Genomic DNA, 22,066 nt, shown 5'->3' on the forward strand with positions numbered 1-22,066 from the left:
TGAGACAAAGGGGAAAAAAGAAACATGCTTGCTGGGCACAGTGGCTCACCAGCACTCTAGGATGCTGAGGCGGGCAGATAATGAAGTCAAGAGATTGATACCACCCTGGCCAACATGATGAAACCTGTCTCTATTAAAAATACAAAAATTAGCCAGGTGTGGTGGCACATGCCTGTAATACCAGCTACTCAAGAGGCTGAGGCAGGAGAATCACTTGAACCTGGGAGGCAGAGGTTGCAGTGAGCTGAGATCACATTACTGCACTCCAGTCTGGCAACAGAGACCTCATCTTAAAAAAAAAGAACGTTCCAGGGAGAGAGAAGGAGAAAAGACCCAGGTATGGTATAGAGCTGGGGACATCTGAGGAATAAAAGGCCTCTGGGGTGGGGGGCCCTTGGGGTGACTGGGAGAGGAAGGTGCTGGAAGGGATCCAGATTAAATCAGATGCTGTGTACCCTGTGGAGACACTGGTGTTCCTCTGATTGCACTGGGTTGTAAGCAAAGAAGTAACCTGATTTAATTTGATATTTAAAAAGTCAGGCTGGGCAAGGTGGCTCATGCCTGTAATCCCAGAACTTTGGGAGGCCCAGGCTGGTGAATCATGAAGTCAGGAGTTTAAGACCAGCCTGGCCAACATGGCGAAACTCCATCTCTACCAAAAATACAAAAAAATTAGCTGAGCATGGTGGTGCACCTGTAATCCCAGCTACTTGGGAGACTGAGGCAGGAGAATCACTTAAACCTGGGAGGTGGAGGGTGCAATGACCCAAGATCATGCCATTGCACTCCAGCCTGGGTGACAGGGTGAGACTCTGTCTCAATACAATAAAAGTCATTCTACTCTGTAAAGAATGAGCTGGAGGAGGCAAAGGGAAGAAAGGGGAGATCACCGAGGAGGCTGTTGTCATAACTCAGGTTGGGGCATGGTGGCTTGGACTTGGTAGCAATGTGCAGGCAGAGTGCCACTGTTTGGATCCAGATGCAGGGTGTGTTCTGATTTAGGGAGTGAGGGACAGCACAGCATCAAGACTTTCGTTGAAAATTTCTGCTTTGAGCAACTGGGTGGAATGTACAGAGGTGTCTTTTACAAGATATGGGAAAGGCCAGGGAAAGGTTTAAAGGGCTGAGTGTGGTGGTTCATGTCAGTAATCCCAGCACTTTGGGAGAATGAGGCAGGAGGATCACTTGAGACCAGGAGTTGGAGACCAGCCTGGGCAACATAGCAAGACACTCATTAGAAAAATTAAAGTAAAGAAAAAGAAAGGTTCAAATGGAAGAGATTGAGGGTTTAGAATTGTACCTCCTCAGCTTCAGAGATTCCTTTGAGCTCTTCAAGTACATAAATAAATGTGGGAATCATTAACAAATAAATGGTATGAAAAGGCAAGGGAATGGATGAGACCACCCAGGAAAAGAGAACACAGAGAGAAGAGAAATAAAGAGGACAGAGTTAAAGAGATCAGAACAGGCCAGGTGTGGTGGCTCACACTTGTAATCCCAGCATTTTGGGAAGCCAGGGTGGGTGAATCACTTGAGATCAGGAGTTTGAGCCCAGCCTGACCAACAAGATGAAACTCATTCTCTACTAAAAATATAAAAATCAGCTGGGCATGGTGGCACACACCCGTAATCCTAGCTACTTGGGAGGCTGAGTCAGGAGAATTGCCTGAACCTGAGAGGCGGAGGTTGCAGTGAGCCAAGATGGCACCATTGCCCTCCAGCCTGAGTGTCAAGAGCAAAACTCCATCTTGAAAGAAAAATTCTTAATTAATTAATTAATTAATTATTTTAAAAGACGGGGTTTCATCATGTCTGTCAGGCTGGTCTTGAACGCCCAACCTCAGGTGATCCTTTCATCTTGGGAGGATCCAAAGTGCTTGGATTACAGGTGTGAGCCACCACGTCTGGCCAAAAAATAATTTTTTTAAGAAAGAGATCAGAATAGAAGAGAGCCCAGGACTGAGGCCTGAGGACACAGCACAGAGGTGAGAGAGGAGAGATTCTGAAGTAGAGAAACTGGAAGCGATGGACACAGAGCAGAGAAAATCAAGAGGGCTAATGCTGCTGTAGCTGAGGGAGAATGTTCCAGAAGATGAAGCTAGTCAGCCAGCCAAGTGCTTCTCACATGGTCGCTCTGTACCCAGGCCATTGATTTGATGGGGACATGGAGCTGATTCAAGAATGGGTGAGTGGTGGTGGCAGTGCATGCGGGAAGGCAGCTCGTGGAGGATGGCTAGTTTCTCCTCACTCTGTAGTCACATCCACTATGAACTTATCCCATCTCTTCTTCCAGATTGCCATGAAAATATTTTTCTCAATCTCCAACAGGCTACTGTACTTGCAGGAAGAGGAGGAACCCAGGTCAGCCTCAGGGCAGGGGTTGGGAATGAGTCAGGGAGCCTGAGGGGACATCTGAGGCTTGAAGAGCAGTCTCCCCAGTACAGCAGCAAGGATTAACCAGCCATGATAAGAAGGAACCCAGAGAAAATATCAAGGCATTAGCTTCAAGCCTCCTCAGATGCAAACATGAGCTGTGGGCTGGAAGGTGGGCAGGGAGCCTGGGATGACATGAGACACTCACTTGATAGAGTTGATGGCCAGCTTCTTGAGGGTTCTCAGGCCAGCCTTCATCCTCCCAATGTTCATGAAGACCTCACAGAAATTGTAGGATCAGAGCTGATCACCATGGGGCACCCGATGGCCATCAGAGTAGCTGCAGGGTGGTTTCTCAAATCAGACACCAGTTTCAGAACCTGACCAGTAGGAGGCAAGGGAAAAAGATGAACTCTGAGTCCTAAAAAGAGTAGTCACAAGTGAATGAGACCCGGAGCCCCATCAGCTCCCTTCATCTCCCCATTGTTATCTCCCTAAAATGGGGATGACTTCTGGGCAGTCACAAGGAGAACAGGGCCAGTCCCCATGTGTCTCCTCCTGTTTCATCAGCACCACAAATACTCAGTCACTTCTGGTCCTGCTCAGAGAAGAGCTAACTGAATGCAGACACAAAAGACCCCAGGAAGCATTGGCCACCCCTGTGTCCTTTTTGCTCTGTCTGCAGTTTTGCCCAAAATTCCACCCCACTGGGGACCCTCACAGCTGCCGAATTCTTCCTGGTGGATTAAGCAAAAGGCCCCTTTGGAATGACTTTACTAACAGGTGGGAGAGTGGACATATTTTGGTAACAAGAGAGTTAAGGAAAGAGAAGTTATATGGAAAAAAGTTTAAGGGGGCAGAAATTGCGGTTAGGGGAGATCACATGAGATCAGCCGCTTGAGCCACACATACCTGGTTAGAAATGGGACAGATTTCTATGGGGATGTCCTTTTTCCACGAGTAAACCCTGAGGGCGGGGTGTTTGCTCAAAGCAAATTCATGTCCGATCCTGGTAGTGTTTAGCATTAAAGCATTCAGAATGTTCTTGTCTATGGAAGTGCCCTGCCAGTCTGAAGACATGGGAATGGTCTTCCATGGGGGATGGATGGGTCTGAACCCCCAGAACATCTTCAAATAAACAGTCCCACAAGCATTAAAATGAAAATAAATTAACACAAATACACACACACACGTGCACAGTTTCCTTTTAACAATGCTAAAAAGAGGTATGATACGGCTTTATTAATCATCTAATTTATTAATCATTCTAATGAGAAAGTTGAAACTTAATAGCTTTTATGAATTGACCAAAAATATTCACCTTGTAAGTAGCAAAACCAACTTTTAAACCTTGGTCTCTCTGACCTCACAGTCCACATTTAAAAAAAAATCTTTCTCTCTATAACCCAGGCTGAAGTGCAATGGCAGGATCTCAGCTCACTGCAACTTCTGCCTCCCAGATTCAAGCGATTCTCCTGCCTCAGCCTTCCTAGAAGCTGGGATTCCAGATGCCCACCACCACACCCAGCTATTTTTTGTATTTTGAGTAGAGATGGGGTTTTACAATGTTGGCCAGGCTGGTCTCAAACTCCTGACCTCAGATGGTCCACGCATCTCAGCCTCCTAAGGTGCTGGGATTACAGATGTGAGCCACTGCACCTGGCTTTGGGACTCTTATATTTATAATCTTTACAATAAGGTGTTACAAGGTTCTCTTGTTTACAACATCAGTATAAGTACCTGTATGTGACGACTGTAAACATTCTTGTGGCCTCCTCCCCTGCTGTCCCCATTGTGCCTTTCTTGCAGCTAAGGCCCTCAGTAGAGGGTGAAAGGTCAGATGTGGCTTCTCCAGACTCCCTTACAGCTAAACTAGCCTTAACACTGGCCTGGGAGGTTACTTGTTGGGGAGCTTTAGGGGATTCCTCCCTGATAAAAGGAGATGCACTGTGGGGCTGTCTTCTATTTTTTTCACTAGATATGGTCACCCTGAATGTGATTCACCATCCGACAACCAAGTGGGGCAGAATCACCCACAAAATGGGCATAGCAGAGATTCCTTCTTCTTTTTTTTTTTTTTCTGAGACAGAGTCTCACTCAGCCCAGGCTGGAGTGCAGTCACACAATCTTGGCTCACTGCAACCTCAGCCTTTCAGGCTTCAGTTCAAGCAATTCTCTTGCCTCAGCCTCCGTAGTAGCTGGGATTACAGGCACATGCCACCATACCCAGGTAATTTTTGTATTTTCAGTAGAGACAGGGTTTCACCTGTTGGCCATGCTGGTCTTGAACTCCTGACTTCGTGATCCACCTGCCTCGGCCTCCCAAAGTGCTGGGATTACAGGTGTGAGCCACCGCACCCTGCCCAGAGATTGCTTCTTATGTAAGATAACAAATGTCCTTATTGTAAAATCTGTGGGATGCATTCTTGCAGCCATAAGCATTCTAATGGATTCACACATAAAATATGAAAATTTGTCTAGGTATAGTGGCTCACACCTGTAATGGCAGCATTTTGGGAGGCTGAGGCAGGAGGATTGCTTGAGCCCAAGAGTTCAAGACCAGCCTGGGCAACATAGAGAAACCCTGTCTCTACAAAACTTATGGCCAGGTGCAGGTGGCCTGTAATCCCAGCACTTTGGGAGGCCAAGGTGGGCAGATCATGAGGTCAGGAGTTCGAGACCAGTCTGGCCAATATAGTGAAACCCCATCTCTACTAAAAATACAAAACATTAGCCAGGCATGGTGGCACATGCCTGTAGTCCCAGATACTCAGGAAGCTGAGGCAGGAGAAATGCTTGAACCCAGGAGGCAGAGGTGGCAGTGAGCAGAGATCATGCCACTACACTCCAATCTGGATGACAGAGTGAGACTCCATCTCAAGAAAAAAAAAAAGAAGTACAGAAATTAGCCAAAAATTGCATGATGGTGTGTGCCTGCAGTCCCATCTACTTGGGAGGCTGAGGTTTAGGATCACTTGAACCCAGAAGGTAAATGGAGGCTGTTGTGAGCCATGGTCATGCCACTGCTCTCTGGCCTGGGTGTTGGAGTGAGACCCTGTCTCAAAATATGTATATGAACATTCCACTCTTCTGGTAGAAATAAAACTCAAGAATTTCCATCGCTACCTAGCACATATATTTTTCTGAATTTTCACTGGTTTTTAAAGATTTCTTCTTCTTTTTAAAAATAAGGACATGGCTTTGAGGTATTAAATACTCAAGTCCTGACAAAGTTATCTCCAAGGATCATACAACTTGAAACTTGCTAGGTCCTGTATTGCAACATTTTGAACTGTCAGAATTATTTCACACACATATAATTTTTCCCAACTAGACCACAAATTCTTCAAGGTTAACAACCCCCTCCCCTTCAAACAATTCTTCTGCTCTCCTAGAGCAGACTTTGATCTAAATTGGATCTAAATTGACTGGAAAGGTCAGGAAAAAGATTACTGTAGAGTCTCTTCCTCTAGAGATGGTATGATAAAGCAGAGCCTGCGTCTGGGTAGGAGACGAAGCTGCCCACCACTCTCTCCACCCTGCCTTCCTATTCTGAGGGTGACAGGTGGAATGCTGCAGAGAGCTGCTCTCCTTGTCCCAGCATCCATGTAAACAGCCTCCCCTGAAGGACAGTCACAGTAGCTCACACCTACAATCTTAGCACTTTGGGAGGCTGAGGCGGGTGGGTCACCTGAGGTCAGGAGTTCAAGACCAGCCTGGCCAACATGGTAAAACCCTGTCTCTATTAAAAAAAAAAAAAAACAGGCCGGGTGCGGTGGCTCAAGCCTGCAATCTCAGCACTTTGGGAGGCCGAGGTGGGTAGATCACGAGGTCAAGAGATCGAGACCATCCTGGTCAACATGGTGAAACCCCATCTCTACTAAGAATACAAGAAATTAGCTGGGCATGGTGGCACGTGCCTGTAATCCCAGCTACTCAGGAGGCTGAGGCAGGAGAATTGCCTGAATCCAGGAGGTGGAGGTTGCTGTGAGCCGAGATCATGCCATTGCACTCCAGCCTGGGTAACAAGACCAAAACTCTGTCTCAAAAAAAAAAAAAAAACACAAAAAACCAAAAAACCAACAACACAGCCTCCCCTCCGAAATCTTCCTTTGGATCCGAAATTGCAGCCATGATCTTGCTTGTTAGGTTTACACATTTTATGGACTGGAATATGGAAGGGCTAAGATGACTGAAAAAGCCCGGGAAGGAGTTCTGGGGAAGAAAGATGGGACTGGACTAATGGTAGTTCAGGAGGAACACCAGCCAGGGCCTGCATGGGGCAGGGCAGGGTTTCCTTTCCTGCAATAATGAGGGACAAAACATCCTAAGACAAGGAGAAGTCCTGGTTCTCCTCCCCCTTCTGCCTATTTCCAGCTCTGTGGCTTTGGGCCGATCAGTTAACCTCTCAAGCACAATTCACTCGGAAGATGGAGAGCTTAAGACAGGGTTCCAGTGTTTAGTACTCCCCTCTCTGTGTCCATGTGTTCTCATTTTTCATCACCCGCCTTTGAGTAAGAATATGCGGTATTTCATTTTCTGTTCTTGTGTCAGTTTGCTGAGAATGATATTCTCCAGATTCATCCATGTCCCTACAAACGACACAAACTCATCATTTCTGATTGCTGCATAATATTCCATGGTGTATATGTGCCACATTTTCCCAATCCAGTCTATCATCGATGGGCATTTGGGTTGATTCCAGGGGTCTATAGGGGGGAAAGGGGAGGGCCAGTGGGAGGGGGAGGTGGGGAGGGATTGCCAGGGGAGAAATACCAAATGTGGGTGAAGGGGAGAAAGCAAACAAAACACACTGCAATGTGTGTACCTATGCAACTGTATTGCATGCTCTGCACATGTACCCCAAAACCTAAAATGCAATAAAAAAAAGACAGGGTTCCAATTTATATATATTATATATATGCATCAAAATATCACATGTGGCCAGGTGTGGTGGCTCACACCTGTAATTTCAGCGCTTTGGGAGATCTAGGTGGGCAGATCATTTGAAGTTGGAAGTTCAAGACCAGCCTGGCCAACAAAGTGAAACCCTGCCTCTACGAAAAATTCAAAAAATTAGCCAGGTGGGTATCAGGACCCTGCAATCCCAGCTACTAAAGATGTTGAAGCATGAGAATCACTTGAACCTGGAGGCAACATTTACAATGAGCTGAAATCGCACCACTGAATTCCAGCCTTGGCTACAGAGTAAGATTCAGTCTGAAAACGTTTTCTTTCTGTGGCTCAAGCCTGTAATCCCAACTCTTTGGGAGACAGAGGTGGGTGAATTAATTGAGGTCAGGAGATCAAGAGCAGTCTGACCAATACAGTGAAACTCCATCTATACTAAAAACATAAAAATTAGTCAGACATGGTGGTACATGCCAGTAATCCCAGCTACTCCAGCAGCTGAGGCAGGAGAATCACTTGAATCGAGGAGGCAAGGTTGAAGTGAGCTAAGATCTCACCACTGCCCTGCAGCCTGGGTGAAGAGTGAGACTCCGTCTCAAAAATTTTTCTTTTCTTTTTTTTTTTAAATTTCAGATTACAGAATTTTTTGTTCAAGTATGTGACTCAGTCAGGTTACAAAATTTATACCTAACTTCATTGATTTAACACGTGTATCTCTTTTATCTTTAACTGAAAATCTGGGTTATAACAACATTATTTGTTATTTTATATACATATGCAATTTTTTTAAAAATTGCATTTTAGGTTTTAGGGATCATGTGCAGAACTTGCAAGATAGTTGCATAGGTACACACATGGCAGTGTGTTTTGCTGCCTTCCTCCCCTTCACCCACATTTGGTACTTCTCCCCAGGCTATCCCTCACCAGCTCCCAACCCGCGCTGTCTCTCCCCTATTCCCTGCAATAGACCCTAGTGTGTAGTGCTCCCTTCCTGGTGTCCTTGTGGTCTCATTGTTAATCACCCACATATGAGCGAGAATATGTGGTATTTCATTTTCTGTTCTTCGGTCAGTTTGCTGAGAATGATGTTTCCAGATTCATCCACGTTTCTACAAAGGACATGAACTCATCATTTTTGATTGCTGCATAATATTCCATGGTATATATGTGTCACATTTTCCCAGTCCAGTCTATCATGGATGGGCATTTGGGTTGGTTCCAGGTCTTTGCTATTGCAAACAGTGCTGCAATAAACATTCGTATGCATGTGTCCTTATAGTAGAACGATTTGTAATCCTTTGGATATATACACAGTAATGGAATTGCTGGGTCAAATGGACTTTCTATTTCTTTTTTTCTTTTTAATTGCATTTTAGGTTTGGGGGTACATGTGCAGAACATGCAAGACAGTTGCATAGGTACACACATGGCAGTGTGTTTTGCTTTCTTTCTCCCCTTCACCCACATTTGGCATTTCTCCCCAGGCTATCCCTCCCAAACTCCCCTCCCACTGGCCCTCCCCATTTCCCCCCAGTAGACCCCAGTGTTTAGTACTCTTCTCTCTGTGTCCATGCATTCTCATTTTTCATCACCCACCTATGAGTGAGAATATGCGGTGTTTCGTTTTCTGTTCTTGTGTCAGTTTGCTGAGGATGATGTTCTCCAGATCCATCCATGTCCCTACAAATGACACAAACTCATCATTTCTGATTGCTGCATAATATTCCATGGTGTATATGTGCCACATTTTTCCAATCCAGTCTATCATCAATGGGCATTTGGATTGATTCCAAGTCTTTGCTATTGTAAACAGTGCTGCAATAAACATTCGTGTACATGTGTCCTTATAGTAGAAGGACTTATAGCCTTTTGGATATATACCCAGTAATGGGATTGCTGGGTCAAATGGAATTTCTATTTCTAAGGCCTTGAGGAATCGCCACACTGTCTTCCACAGTGGTTGAACTAATTTACACTCCCACCAACAGTGTAAAAGTGTTCCTTTTACTCCACATCCTCTCCAGCATCTGTTGTCTCCAGATTTTTTAATGATCGCCATTCTAACAGGCATGAGATGGTATCTCAATGTGGTTTTGATTTGCATCTCTCTGATGACCAGTGACGATGAGCATTTTTTCATATGATTGTTGGCCTCATATATGTCTTCTTTCGTAAAGTGTCTGTTCATATCCTTTGCCCACTTTTGAATGGGCTTGTTTGTTTTTTTCCTGTAAATCTGTTTGAGTTCTTTGTAAATTCTGGATATTAGCCCTTTGTCAGATGGGTAAACTGCAAAAATTTTTTCCCATTCTGTTGGTTGCTGATTCACTCTAGTGACTGTTTCTTTTGCCGTGCAGAAACTGTGGAGTTTAATTAGGTCCCATTTGTCTATTTTGGCTTTTGTTGCCAATGGTTTTGGTGTTTTGTTCATGAAGTCCTTGCCTACTCCTATGTCCTGGATAGTTTTGCCTAGATTTCCTTCTAGGGTTTTTATTGTGCCGGGTCTTATGTTTAAGTCTTTAATCCATCTGGAGTTAATTTTGGTGTAAGGTGTCAGGAAGGGGTCCAGTTTCTGCTTTCTGCACATGGCTAGCCAGTTTTCCCAACACCATTTGTTGAACAGGAAATTCTTTCCCCATTGCTTGTTTTTGACAGGTTTATCAAAGATTGTGTGGTTGTAGATATGTTGTGTTGCCTCTGTTGCCTCTGTTTTGTTCCATTGGTCTATATCTCTGTTTTGGTACCAGTACCATGCTGTTTTGATTACTGTAGCCTTGTAGTATAGTTTGAAATCCGGTAGTGTGTTGCCCCCCGCTGTGTTCTTTTTGCTTAGAATTGACTTGGCTATGCGGGCTCTCTTTTGGTTCCATATGAAGTTCGTGGTGGTTTTCTCCAGTTCTGTGAAGAAAGTCGATGGTAGCTTGATGGGTATAGCATTGATTCTGTAAATTACTTTGGGCAGTATAGCCATTTTCACGATATTAATTCTTCCCAACCATGAACATGGAATGTTTCTCCATCTGTTTGTGTCCTCTCTGACTTCGTTGAGCAGTGGTTTGTAGTTTTCCTTGAAGAGGTCCCTTACTTTCCTTGTGAGTTGTATTCCTAGGTATTTTATTCTTTTTGTAGCAATTGTGAATGGCAGTTCGTTCTTGATTTGGCTTTCTTTAAGTCTGTTATTGGTGTAGAGGAAGGCTTGTGAATTTTGCACATTGATTTTATATCCTGAGACTTTGCTGATGTTGCTTATCAGTTTCAGGAGTTTTTGGGCTGAGGCGATGGGGTCTTCTAGGTATGCTATCATGTCGTCTGCAAATAGAGACAATTTGGCTTCCACCTTTCCTATTTGAATACCCTTTATTTCTTTTTCTTGCCTGATTGCTCTGGCTAGAACTTCCAGTACTATATTGAATAGGAGTGGTGAGAGAGGGCATCCTTGTCTAGTGCCAGATTTCAAAGGGAATGCTTCCAGTTTTTGCCCATTCAGTATGATATTGGCTGTTGGTTTGTCATAAATAGCTTTTATTACTTTGATATATGTTCCATCAATACCGAGTTTATTGAGGGTTTTTAGCATAAAGGGCTGTTGAATTTTTTCAAATGCCTTCTCTGCATCAATTGAGATAATCATGTGGTTTTTGTTTATGATTCTGTTTATGTGGTGAATTACGTTGATAGACTTGCGTATGTTGAACCAGCCTTGCATCCCCAGGATGAATCCTACCTGATCATGATGGATAAGTTTCCTGATTTGCTGTTGCAATCAGCTGGCCAATATTTTATTGAAGATTTTTGCATCTATGTTCATCATGGGTATTGGCCTGAAGTTTTCTTTTCTTGTTGGGTCTCTGCCGGGTTTTGGTATCAGGATGATATTGGTCTCATAGAATAATTTGGGAAGGATTCCCTCTTTTTGTATTATTTGGAATAGTTTCAGAAGGAATGGTACCAGCTCCTCTTTGTGTGTCTGGTAGAATTCGGCTGTGAACCCGTCTGGACCTGGGCTTTTTTTGTGTGGTAGGCTCTTTTTTTTTTTTTTAATTTTTTTTTTTAAATTTTTTATTGGATTTTAGGTTTTGGGGTACATGAGCAGAGCATGCAAGACAGTTGCGTAGGTACACACATGGCAGTGTGCTTTGCTTTTCTTCTCCCCTTCACCCACATTTGGCATTTCTCCCCAGGCTATTCCTCCCCACCTCCCTCTCCCACTGGCCCTCCCCATTTCCCCCCAGTAGACCCCAGTGTTTAGTACTCCCATTTCTGTGTCCATGTGTTCTCATTTTTCATCACCCGCCTATGAGTGAGGATATGCGGTGTTTCATTTTCTGTTCTTGTGTCAGTTTGCTGAGGATGATGTTTTCCAGATTCATCCATGTCCCTACAAACGACATGAACTCATCATTTCTGATTGCTGCATAATATTCCATGGTGTATATGTGCCACATTTTTCCAATCCAGTCTATTATCAATGGGCATTTGGGTTGATTCCAGGTCTTTGCTATTGTAAACAGTGCTGCAATGAACATTCGTGTACATGTGTCCTTATAGTAGAACGATTTATAGTCTTTTGGATATATACCCAGTAATGGGATTGCTGGGTCAAAAGGAATTTCTATTTCTAAGGCCTTGAGGAATCGCCACACTGTCTTCCACAATGGTTGAACTAATTTACACTCCCACCAACAGTGTAGAAGTGTTCCTTTTTCTCCACATCCTCTCCAGCATCTGTTGTCTCCAGATTTTTTAATGATCGCCATTCTAACTGGCGTGAGATGGTATCTCAATGTGGTTTTGATTTGCATCTCTCTGATGACCAGTGGCGATGAGCATTTTTTCATATGATTGTTGGCCTCATATATGTCTTCTTTCGTAAAGTATCTGTTCATATCCTTTGCCCACTTTTGAATGGGCTTGTTTGTTTTTTTTCTATAAATCTGTTTGAGTTCTTTGTAAATTCTGGATATCAGCCCTTTGTCAGATGGGTAGACTGCGAAAATTTTTTCCCATTCTGTTGGTTGCCGATTCACTCTAGTGACTGTTTCTTTTGCTGTGCAGAAGCTGTGGAGTTTCATTAGGTCCCATTTGTCTATTTTGGCTTTTGTTGCCAATGCTTTTGGTGTTTTGTTCATGAAGGCCTTGCCTACTCCTATGTCCTGGATGATTTTGCCTAGATTTCCTTCTAGGGTTTTTATGGTGCCAGGTCTTGTGTTAAAGTCTTTAATCCATCTGGAGTTAATTTCAGTGTAAGGTCTCAGGAAGGGGTCCAGTTTTGCTTTATGCACATGGCTAGCCAGTTTTCCCACCATTTGTTAAACATGGAATCCTTTCCCCATTGCTTGTTTTTGTCAGGTTTATCAAAGATTGTATAGCTGTATGTATGTTGTGTTGCCTCCGGTGCCTCTGTTTTGTTCCATTGGTCTATATCTCTGTTTTGGTACCAGTACCATGCTGTTTTGATTACTGTAGCCTTGTAGTATAGTTTGAAATCCGGTAGTGTGATGCCCCCCGCCGTGTTCTTTTTGCTTAGAATTGACTTGGCTATGCGGGCTCTCTTTTGGTTCCATATGAAGTTCCTGGTGGTTTTTTCCAGTTCTGTGAAGAAAGTCAATGGTAGCTTGATGGGGATAGCGTTGATTCTGTAAATTACTTTTGGCAGTATAGCCATCTTCAAGATAGTAATTCTTCCTAACCATGAACATGGAATGTTTCTTCATCTGTTTGTGTCCTCTCTGATTTCGTTGAGCAGTGGTTTGTAGTTCTTCTTGAAGAGGTCTCTTACGTTCCTTGTGAGTTGTATTCCAAGGTATTTTATTTTTTTTTGTAGCAATTGCGAATGGCAGTTCGCTCTTGATTTGGCTTTCTTTAAGTCTGTTATTGGTGTAGACGAATGCTTGTGATTTTTGTACATTGATTTTATATCCTGAGACTTTGCTGAAGTTGCTTATCAGTTTCAGGAGTTTTTGGGATGAGGCGATGGGGTCTTCTAGGTATACTATCATGTCGTCTGCAAATAGAGACAATTTGGCTTCCACCTTTCCTATTTGAATACCCTTTATTTCTTTTTCTTGCCTGATTGCTCTGGCTAGAACTTCCAGTACTATATTGAATAGGAGTGGTGAGAGAGGGCATCCTTGTCTAGTGCCAGATTTCAAAGGGAATGCTTCCAGTTTTTGCCCATTCAGTATGATATTGGCTGTTGGTTTGTCATAAATAGCCTTTATTACTTTGAGATACGTTCCATCGATACCGAGTTTATTGAGGGTTTTTAGCATAAAGGGCTGTTGAATTTTTTCAAATGCCTTCTCTGCGTCAATTGAGATAATCATGTGGTTTTTGTTTTTGGTTCTGTTTATGTGGTGAATTACGTTGATAGACTTGCGTATGTTGAACCAGCCTGGCATCCCTGGGATGAATCCTACTTGATCATGATGAATAAGTTTTTTGATTTGCTGTTGCAATCGGCTTGCCAATATTTTATTGAAGATTTTTGCATCTATGTTCATCATGGATATTGGCCTGAAGTTTTCTTTTCTCGTTGGGTCTGTGCCGGGTTTTGGTATCAGGATGATGTTGGTCTCATAAAATGATTTGGGAAGGATTCCCTCTTTTTGGATTGTTTGAAATAGTTTTAGAAGGAATGGTACCAGCTCCTCCTTGTGTGTCTGGTAGAATTCGGCTGTGAACCCATCTGGACCTGGGCTTTTTTTGTGAGGTAGGCTCTTAATTGCTGCCTCGACTTCAGACCTTGTTATTGGTCTATTCATAGTTTTGTCTTCCTCTTAGTTTAGGCTTGGAAGGACCCAGGTGTTTAGCAATTTATCTATTTCTTCCAGGTTTACTAGTTTATGTGCATAGAGTTGTTTGTAATATACTCTGATGAGGTTTGAATTTCTGTGGCATCTGTGGTGATTTCCCCTTTATAGTTTGTTATTGCATCCATTTGGTTTTTCTCTCTTTTCTTTTTTATCATTCTTGCTAGTGGTCTATTTTCTTGATTTTTTCAAACAACCAGCTCTCATTTTTATTAATTTTTTGAAGGGATTTTCAGTCTCTATCTTTTTCAGTTCTGCTCTGTTCTTAGTTTTTTCTTGTCTTCTGCTAGGTTTTGAGTTTATTTGATCTTACTCCTCGAGCTCTTTCAATTTTGATGATAGGATGTCAATTTTGGATCTCTCCACTCTTCTCATGTGGGCACATATTGCTATATATTTTCCTCTGGAGACTGCTTTAAATGTGTCCCAGCGATTCTGGTATGTTATCTCTTTGTTCTTTTTGGTTTCCAAGAGCTTCTTCATTTCTGCCTTCATTTCATTCTTTATTCAGTCAACATTCAAGAGCCAGTTGTTCAGTTTCCATGAAGCTGTGCGGTTCTGAGTTAGTTTCTGAATTCTGAGTTCTAACTTGATTGCACTATGGTCTGAGAGATTGTTTGTTATGATTTCAGTTGTTTTGCATTTGCTGAGGAGTGCTTTACTTCCAATTATGTGGTCAATTTTAAAGTAGGTGTGATGTGGTGCTGAGAAGAATGTATATTCTCTGGATTTGGGGTGGAGAGTTCTGTAAATATCTATCAGGTTTGCTTGCTCCAGGTATGAGTTCAAGCCCTGGATATTCTTTTTAATTTTCTGTCTGGTTGATCTGTCTAATATCGACAATGGAGTGTTAAAATCTCCCACTATTATTGTGTGGGAGTCTAAGTCTCTTTGTAAGTCGTTAAGAACTTGCCTTATATATCTAGGTGCTCCTGTATTGGGTCCATATATATTTAGGATCGTTAGCTTTTCTTGTTGTATTGATCCTATTACCATTATGTAATGACCTTGTTTGTCTCTTTTGATCTTTGTTGCTTTAAAGTCCATTTTATCAGAGATGAGAATTGCAGCTCCTGCTTTTTATTGCTCTCCATTTGCTTGGTAAATCTTCCTCTATCTATTTATTTTGAGCCGTTGTGTATCCTTGCATTTGAGATAAATTTCCTCAGCACACCGATACAGCACACCGATGGTTATTGGATTTTTATCCAATTTGCCAGTCTGTGTCTTTTGATTGGTGCGTTTAGTCCATTTACATTTAGGGTTAATATTGTTATGTGTGAATTTGCTACTGCCATTTTGATGCTAGCTGGCTGTTTTCCATGTTGGTTAAGGGAGATTCTTCATTTTGTTGATATTCTTCAGTATTTCATATGTTTTCGAAATGGTTGGTACTGGTTGTTCTTGTCTATGTGTACTGCCTCTTTCAGGGGCTCTAGTAAAGCAGGCCTGGTGGTGACAAAATCTCTGAATATTTGCTTGTTTGCAACGAATTTTATTTTTCTTCACTTATGAAACTCAATTTGGCTTGATATAAAATTCTGGGTTGAAAGTTCTTCTCCTTAAGGATGTTGAAGCCCCCACTCTTCTCTGGCTTGTATAGTTTCTGCCGAGAGATCTGATGTGAGTCTGACGAGCTTTTCCTTGTGGGTGACCCAACCTTTCTCTCTGGCTGCCCTTAGTATTTTTTCCTTTATTTCAACCCTGGTGTATCTGACGATTATGTGCCTTGGGGTTGCTCTTCTTGCAGAATATCTTTGTGGTGTTCTCTGTATTTCCTGGACTTGAATATTGGCCTGCCTTTCTATGTTGAAGAAATTTTCCTGGATAATATCCTGTAGAGAATTTTCCAACTTGGATTCATTCTCTTCGTCACAGTCAGGTACACCTATCAAACGTAGGTTAGGTCTCTTCCCATATTCCCACATTTCTTGGAGACTTTGTTCATGCCTTTTTGCACTTTTTTCTCTCATCTTGGTTTCTCGTTTTATTTCACTGAGTTGATCTTCGACTTCTGATATTCTTTCTTCTGCTTGTTCAATTTGGCTGTTGAAACTTGTGCATGCTTGCAAAGTTCTCGTTCTGTGTTTTTCAGCTTCTTCAATTCATTCATATTCCTCTCTACATTGCCCATTCTTGTTATAATTTTCTCGAATCTTTTTTCAAACCTTTTTTCAAGGTTCTTAGCTTCTTTGCATTAATTTAGAACATGTTCTTTTACCTCACAGAAATTTCTCATTACCTGCCTTTTGAAGTCTGATTCCGTCATTTCATCACACTCATTCTCCATTCAGCTTTGTTCCTTTGCTGGCGAGGAGTTTTGGTTCTTTGTAGGAGGCGAGGTGTTATGGTTTTGGGTGTTTTCCTCCTTTTTGCCCCGGTTTCTTCCCATCTTTGTGGGTTTATCCACCTGTTGTCTGTGTAGTTGCTGACTTTTCAATTGGGTCTCTGAGTGGACGCCCAAATTGTTGATGATGAAGTATTTCTGTTACTTAGTTTTCCTTCTAACAGTCTAGCCCCTGTGCTGTATCACTGCTGAAGTCCACTCCAGGCTCTGCTTGTCTGGGGTACACTTGTAGCAGCTGCGGAACAGTGAGGGATGCTACCAATTTCTTTTTCTGCTATCTTTGTCCCATAATGATGCCCACCAAGTGTCAGTCTGATCAGTTTTTTTTTTGAGGTGACTCTTTGTTTATGCATGGGTCAGGGAGCTGCTTGAGGAGATAATCTGTACTTTATAGGAAGCTCAAGTGCTGAGCTGTGAGCTCCATTGTTCATTCAGGGCTGTTAGGCAGGTACATTTAAGTCTGCTGCTGCAGAACTCATAAAACTCCCTTTTTCCCTTAGATGCTCTGAATCAGGAAGTTAGGGCTTTCTTTATGAGTATCCGTTGCACTGTCCTGCCCAGCTAGAAGGCAGTCTAGTCACTATTTGCTTGCCGATACTCCACCCTCCTACCATGGAATCCTCCCTGTTGCCATGGGTTCTGCCCTGCTGCTGTGGGCTCCACCCTGCTTCCGGGGGCTCCGACCTGCTGTCATGAGCTCCACCCTGTTTCTGTGGGCTCTGCCCTACTGTGGTGGGCTCCATACTTTTGCCATGGGCTCTTCCCTGTTGTTGTGGGCTCCACCCTGTTGCCATGGGCTCTGCCTTGCTGCCGAATGTAATTCCTGTTTATATGGTTGCCTCGGTATTGGCGGAGTCTCTCTGTTATGGCGGATTGCCTTGGCAACGGAGTTGCCCTACCGCACCATCTTCCAGAGCTGCCGAATCTACATATGTAAATTCCCAGGTCAGAAGACCCCGCAGGGCTTTCTCTGGACTTCTGGGGCCCTGAATGCACGAGGACGCATAAAGGCTGAATAAGGGTTCCTCTCTGAGTAGTAGCGGACACGTCTCTCTTGTGCCACCCCTCCCAGTATCTCAGGCTTTCGCCTTTGCAGTGGCACAAATGTAGTTGGCTTCCTCGGGCTCCTATGACCCGTGAAAGCTATGGGAGTCACAAGTTTTTAAATGTGACCGGCCTCTCGGGAACTGAAGGTCAATCGGATGCAATTCCACCCTCCAGGAAGGCGCAGAAAGGGGTACCAAGACTGCCGATGAGGCGTTGGTGGGGGTGGGGATTGCTAACATGGGCAGTCGCATAGGCACGACCCTTCTCATGCCTTTTCTAAACCTAACCAAACACGGTAGCTTCTTACACCTGCAAGGGCCCTAGCCTGCAGCCCAAAAAATTGTTCATATTTGTGTAGAATGGGATCTTGCTATGTTGCCCAGACTGGTCTCAAACTCCTGGGCTCAAGTGATCCTCCTGCCTCTGCCTTCCTAAGTGCTAGGGTTACAGATGTGAGCTACTGTACCCGACTAAAATGAATTTCTTTTGAGACAGGGTCTAGCTCTGTCACCAGGCTGGAGTCCAGTGATTCTGGCCTCAGTTGACCCTCCTACTTCAGCATCTGAGTAGCTGGTACTACATGTGTGTGCTGTCGTGCCTCACTATGTTTTGTATTTTTTTTTTAGAGAGAATGTTTTATCATGTTGCCCTGGCAGGACTCAAACTCCTAGATTTAAGAGATCCACCCACATCAGCCTTCAAAGTGCTAGGATTACAGGCATGAGCCACTGCTTCTGTGCCCAGCCTGAAACAAAATTTAATAGCCAAAGTAGAATGATGTGAGTTTGCAGGATTATACAACCACCATGAAAAATAAAAGAAAATTAAAAAAAGAAGGATTCAAAATCAGACTCCACTGCATACCAGCTCTTTAACCCTGGACCACTAACACCACACTTGGAGTGCTGGGCTCTTCATCTATCAAATGGAGATTAGAACACAAGCAGGACTGGAGTACAAATTAGAAATAAATTAAAAATAATACATGTAATGTTGCTGATTCTATTATCCTTGTTATTTTTTCTCCACAGGGCTGTTGTCATAATTAAATGAGAGAAAACAAAGGAGAGGGCACTGGAAGCATCTGCAGGCCCTAACCCTGAGGTGTGGTCGCTGCTGTCCTGTTTCCTGGCAGCAGGCTGGAGTTGTGACTAGAAGCTCTCCCACTACCCACCTCTGCTGATTCCCGTTGGCTCACCTGTCTTTCCGCCATGGCAGAAGTAAGGCAGCTTAATACCATCCTTGGTGGGAATCATCAGCGCTTTGTTGTAGTAGTGCAAGGAGTGGCCAGTGTCCTCATGCCCCACCTGCAAAACAGAGAGGGACAGGAGGCATCTGCGGGGCACATGCCTCACTTGCTGATGGCACCCTTTGTAGCCCTTGAACACCCTCCCTTGTACCCTGCTGCCACAGCTGGGACCTTTGTCATGCAACCTCCAAAGAATGGCAAGGAGCAGCATGGCACGGTGGCTCACACCTATAATCCCAGCACTTTGGGAGGCTGAGGCGGGTGGATGGTGAGGTCAAGCGATTCAGACCATCCTTGCCAACATGGTGAAATCCCATCTTTACTAAAAATACAAAAATTAGCTGGGCGTGGTGCTGCACACCTGTAGTCCCAGCTCAGGAGGCTGAGGCAGGAGAATTGCTCAAACTGGGAGGCAGAGGTTGCAGTAAGCTGAGATCATGCCACTGCACTCCAGCCTGGCACCTGGCGACAGAGCAAGATTGTCTCAAAGAAAAGAAAAGAGACCCAGAGAGTGTAAGACAGAAAAGGAGAATGCAAGCCTGGTCCCAGGAATCAGAGGACTCCAGCCACCACTGCCACCCACCTCTTGTATGTCTGCATGTGTCAGTTTCCCTGAGACTCAGTTTCTTGCCTATAACAAGGACAACCACACCAAAATTGTGCTTTTCAAAGTAAGCTACACACAACCATGAGGCTCTGTAGCTGAGTGCTTTAGAATTAAAAGGGCTGGGTGTGGTGGCTCACACCTGTAATCCCAGCACATTAGAAGGCCAAGGCCTGGTCAACACAGAGAAATCCTGTCTCTACTAAAAATGCAAACATAAGGCCCAGCATGGTGGCTCATGCCTGTAATCCCAGCACTTTGGGACCCCAAGGCAGGTGGGTCACCTGAGGTTGGGAGTTCGAGAACAGCCTGACCAACATAAAGAAACTCTGTCTCTACTAAAAATACACGCACAAAAAAAGATGAGCTGGGTGTGGTGGTGCATGACTGTAATCCCAGCTACTTGGGAGGCTGAAGCCAGAGAATCACTTGAACCCAGGAGGTGGAGGTTGTAGTGAGTTGAGATGGTGTTATCACACTCCAGCCTGAGTAACAAGAGTAAAACTCTGTCTCAAAAAAAGAAATGCAAAAATGAGTCAGCCATGGTGGTGGGCACTTACAAGTGGTGGGCAATTACAATTCCCACTACTCAGGAGGCTGAGGCAGGAAAATCACTTAAATCTGGGTGGTGGAGGTTGCAGTTAGCGGAGATCACACCACTGCACTCCAGTCTGGGCAACAGAGTGAGACTCTGTCTACCCTCCCACCTTGCCCCCCAAGTTCTGAGATTACAGGCATGAGCCACTGACCTGACCTAATCTAGATTTTTTTTGATGGAGTCTCTTTGGCCCAGCTGGAGTGCAGTGGTGCAATCTTGGCTCACTGCAACCTCCACCTCCTGAGTTCAAGTGATTCTGCCTCAGCTTCCCAAGTAGCTGGTATTACAGGTGTGGACCACCATGCCTGGCTAATTTTTGTATTTTTAGTAGAGATAGGGTTTTGCCATGCTGGCCTGGCTGGTCTTGAACTCCTGATCTGAGGTGATTCACTTGCCTCAGCCTTCCAAAGTGCTGGGATTACAGGTGTGAGCCACTGCATCTGGCCAGTGCCACCACTCTGGGTCTAGATTCTTAATGAGATTAATGAGCTTTCACCTAAGAAATCTGTCCTGTATGTGCTTTGATTTGGTGGGGGTGTGTGAGACAATGACAACACCTATGAGTGCGCAGCTTCAAAAACAGGTTTGGCTGGGAACGGTGGTTCACACCTATAATCCCAACACTTTGGAAGGCTGAGGTGAGTGGATCATGAGGTCAGGAGTTCGAGACCAGCCTGATCAACACGGTGAAACGCTGTCTACCGAAAATACAAAAATTAGGAGGCTGAGGCAGGAGAATCACTTGAACCTGGGAGGTGGAGGTTGCAGTGAGTGGAGATCGCAGCACTGCACTCCAGCCTGGCTGACAGTGAGACTTCATCTCAAAAAAAGAATAGGTGAGGAATAAAATGGAATAGAAAAGAGGGAGGGGACAAATATCACTACCTTAAGTATTTGCAAAGAGCTGGTTCCATCCTGGACTCTGTTTTCAGATATTATCTCCCACCCACCTCCCTGCATGGAACAGAGGATAGTGAGGGTATTCAGAGCCACACCTGGGTGAGCAATGTGGAATTGATAAAAGGGCCATGGAGTATGAACCCATTACTGTCATCAGAACTCCCTGAATGCCATCCTTATTCTGGAACTTTTCTTTTAGCCAGCTGGCTGCTCTCCCTTCTCCAGTGACTGCCATTCTCTGCAGGCCCCTGAAGAGGATCAGTGCTGAGCTCTGAGCAGCCCTGCTGGGCCAGCAGGCTAAGCCTCTCCCTGGGATTTTAGGGGTACCACAGGCACATCAGTCTCCCATCTTAGGGAGTTGCCACTCCACCCAAACAGGCATCCCCACATGCACCCTTAACAGGCAGCCCTTGTGTTCACAGCATGGGTTACCAGGTCGTACCCTGCCACCACTGTGGGGAACTTGGTTCAGAGCCCCATGGCTGTTCAGATGGATTCTGCGATGAGTCACATCTTTGGATCTATGAGAGAGATGGAGAAGCCAGAAGACAGTGCCCAGCATGGACAGAGAGCTACACACCCCCGAGCATGCCCTCTGTGCAGGGCTGGGGGGCCCTGAGTGCACAGCAGCCACTTTCCAAACCTGAGGCACCCTTGCTTTCCTGACCCCACTCTGACCAGGCCACTGAGATCCTAAATCCATTCTTCAAAAACACTTGCTGTCTCTGGGGGCACCCTTAGTCTCTGAAAAGTAGGTGGGGTCAGAGGACCCATGGAAACGGTCTTCTTTGTCTGCATTCAGAGGAGGCCAAGTGGCCTTGCTCTCAACTCTCCCTGCATCTCTGTGAGGGGGCATGGATGTGGATGCTGTTCAGAAACAGCTCTCTGTTCACTGGACACCTGCAAAGGGCCACAGGTCACCCAAGTCCCTGTTGAGTTGGCTTCACTTGGTAATCATCTGGCCTCTTGCTGATTACATCAGCCAGCCCTGAGCACCGCAGAAACCCTACCGGGGCAAGGCAGGCAGCATAACAAAAACTGCAAAACACAGTGTCTGGCACAAGCCCACGACAGGCTCCAGGTCTCTGCCCTGCCACTGAATCTCCAGCTGTAATCCTTGGCTTTGTGGGGACAAAGGCTTCCTCGCCTTTCCCACCCGTGGCCTCTCCCTGGAGCCTAGGTGAACCTGGGGGCACTGATAAACTCAGTTCAGCCCTCACACCCT

General features: G+C 44.6%; 1 pseudogene; it reads right to left on the reverse strand.

Annotated features, from left to right (window-relative positions):
* Positions 1 to 2,244: 2,244 nt before the first annotated feature.
* The window catches only part of LOC103790890 (adenosine deaminase 2-like), a 72,115-nt pseudogene continuing 52,293 nt past the window's right edge, over positions 2,245 to 22,066 (reverse strand).

Source organism: Callithrix jacchus, chromosome 6 (assembly GCF_049354715.1).
Source record: "Callithrix jacchus isolate 240 chromosome 6, calJac240_pri, whole genome shotgun sequence".
In the NCBI taxonomy this organism is placed as follows: domain Eukaryota; kingdom Metazoa; phylum Chordata; class Mammalia; order Primates; family Cebidae; genus Callithrix; species Callithrix jacchus.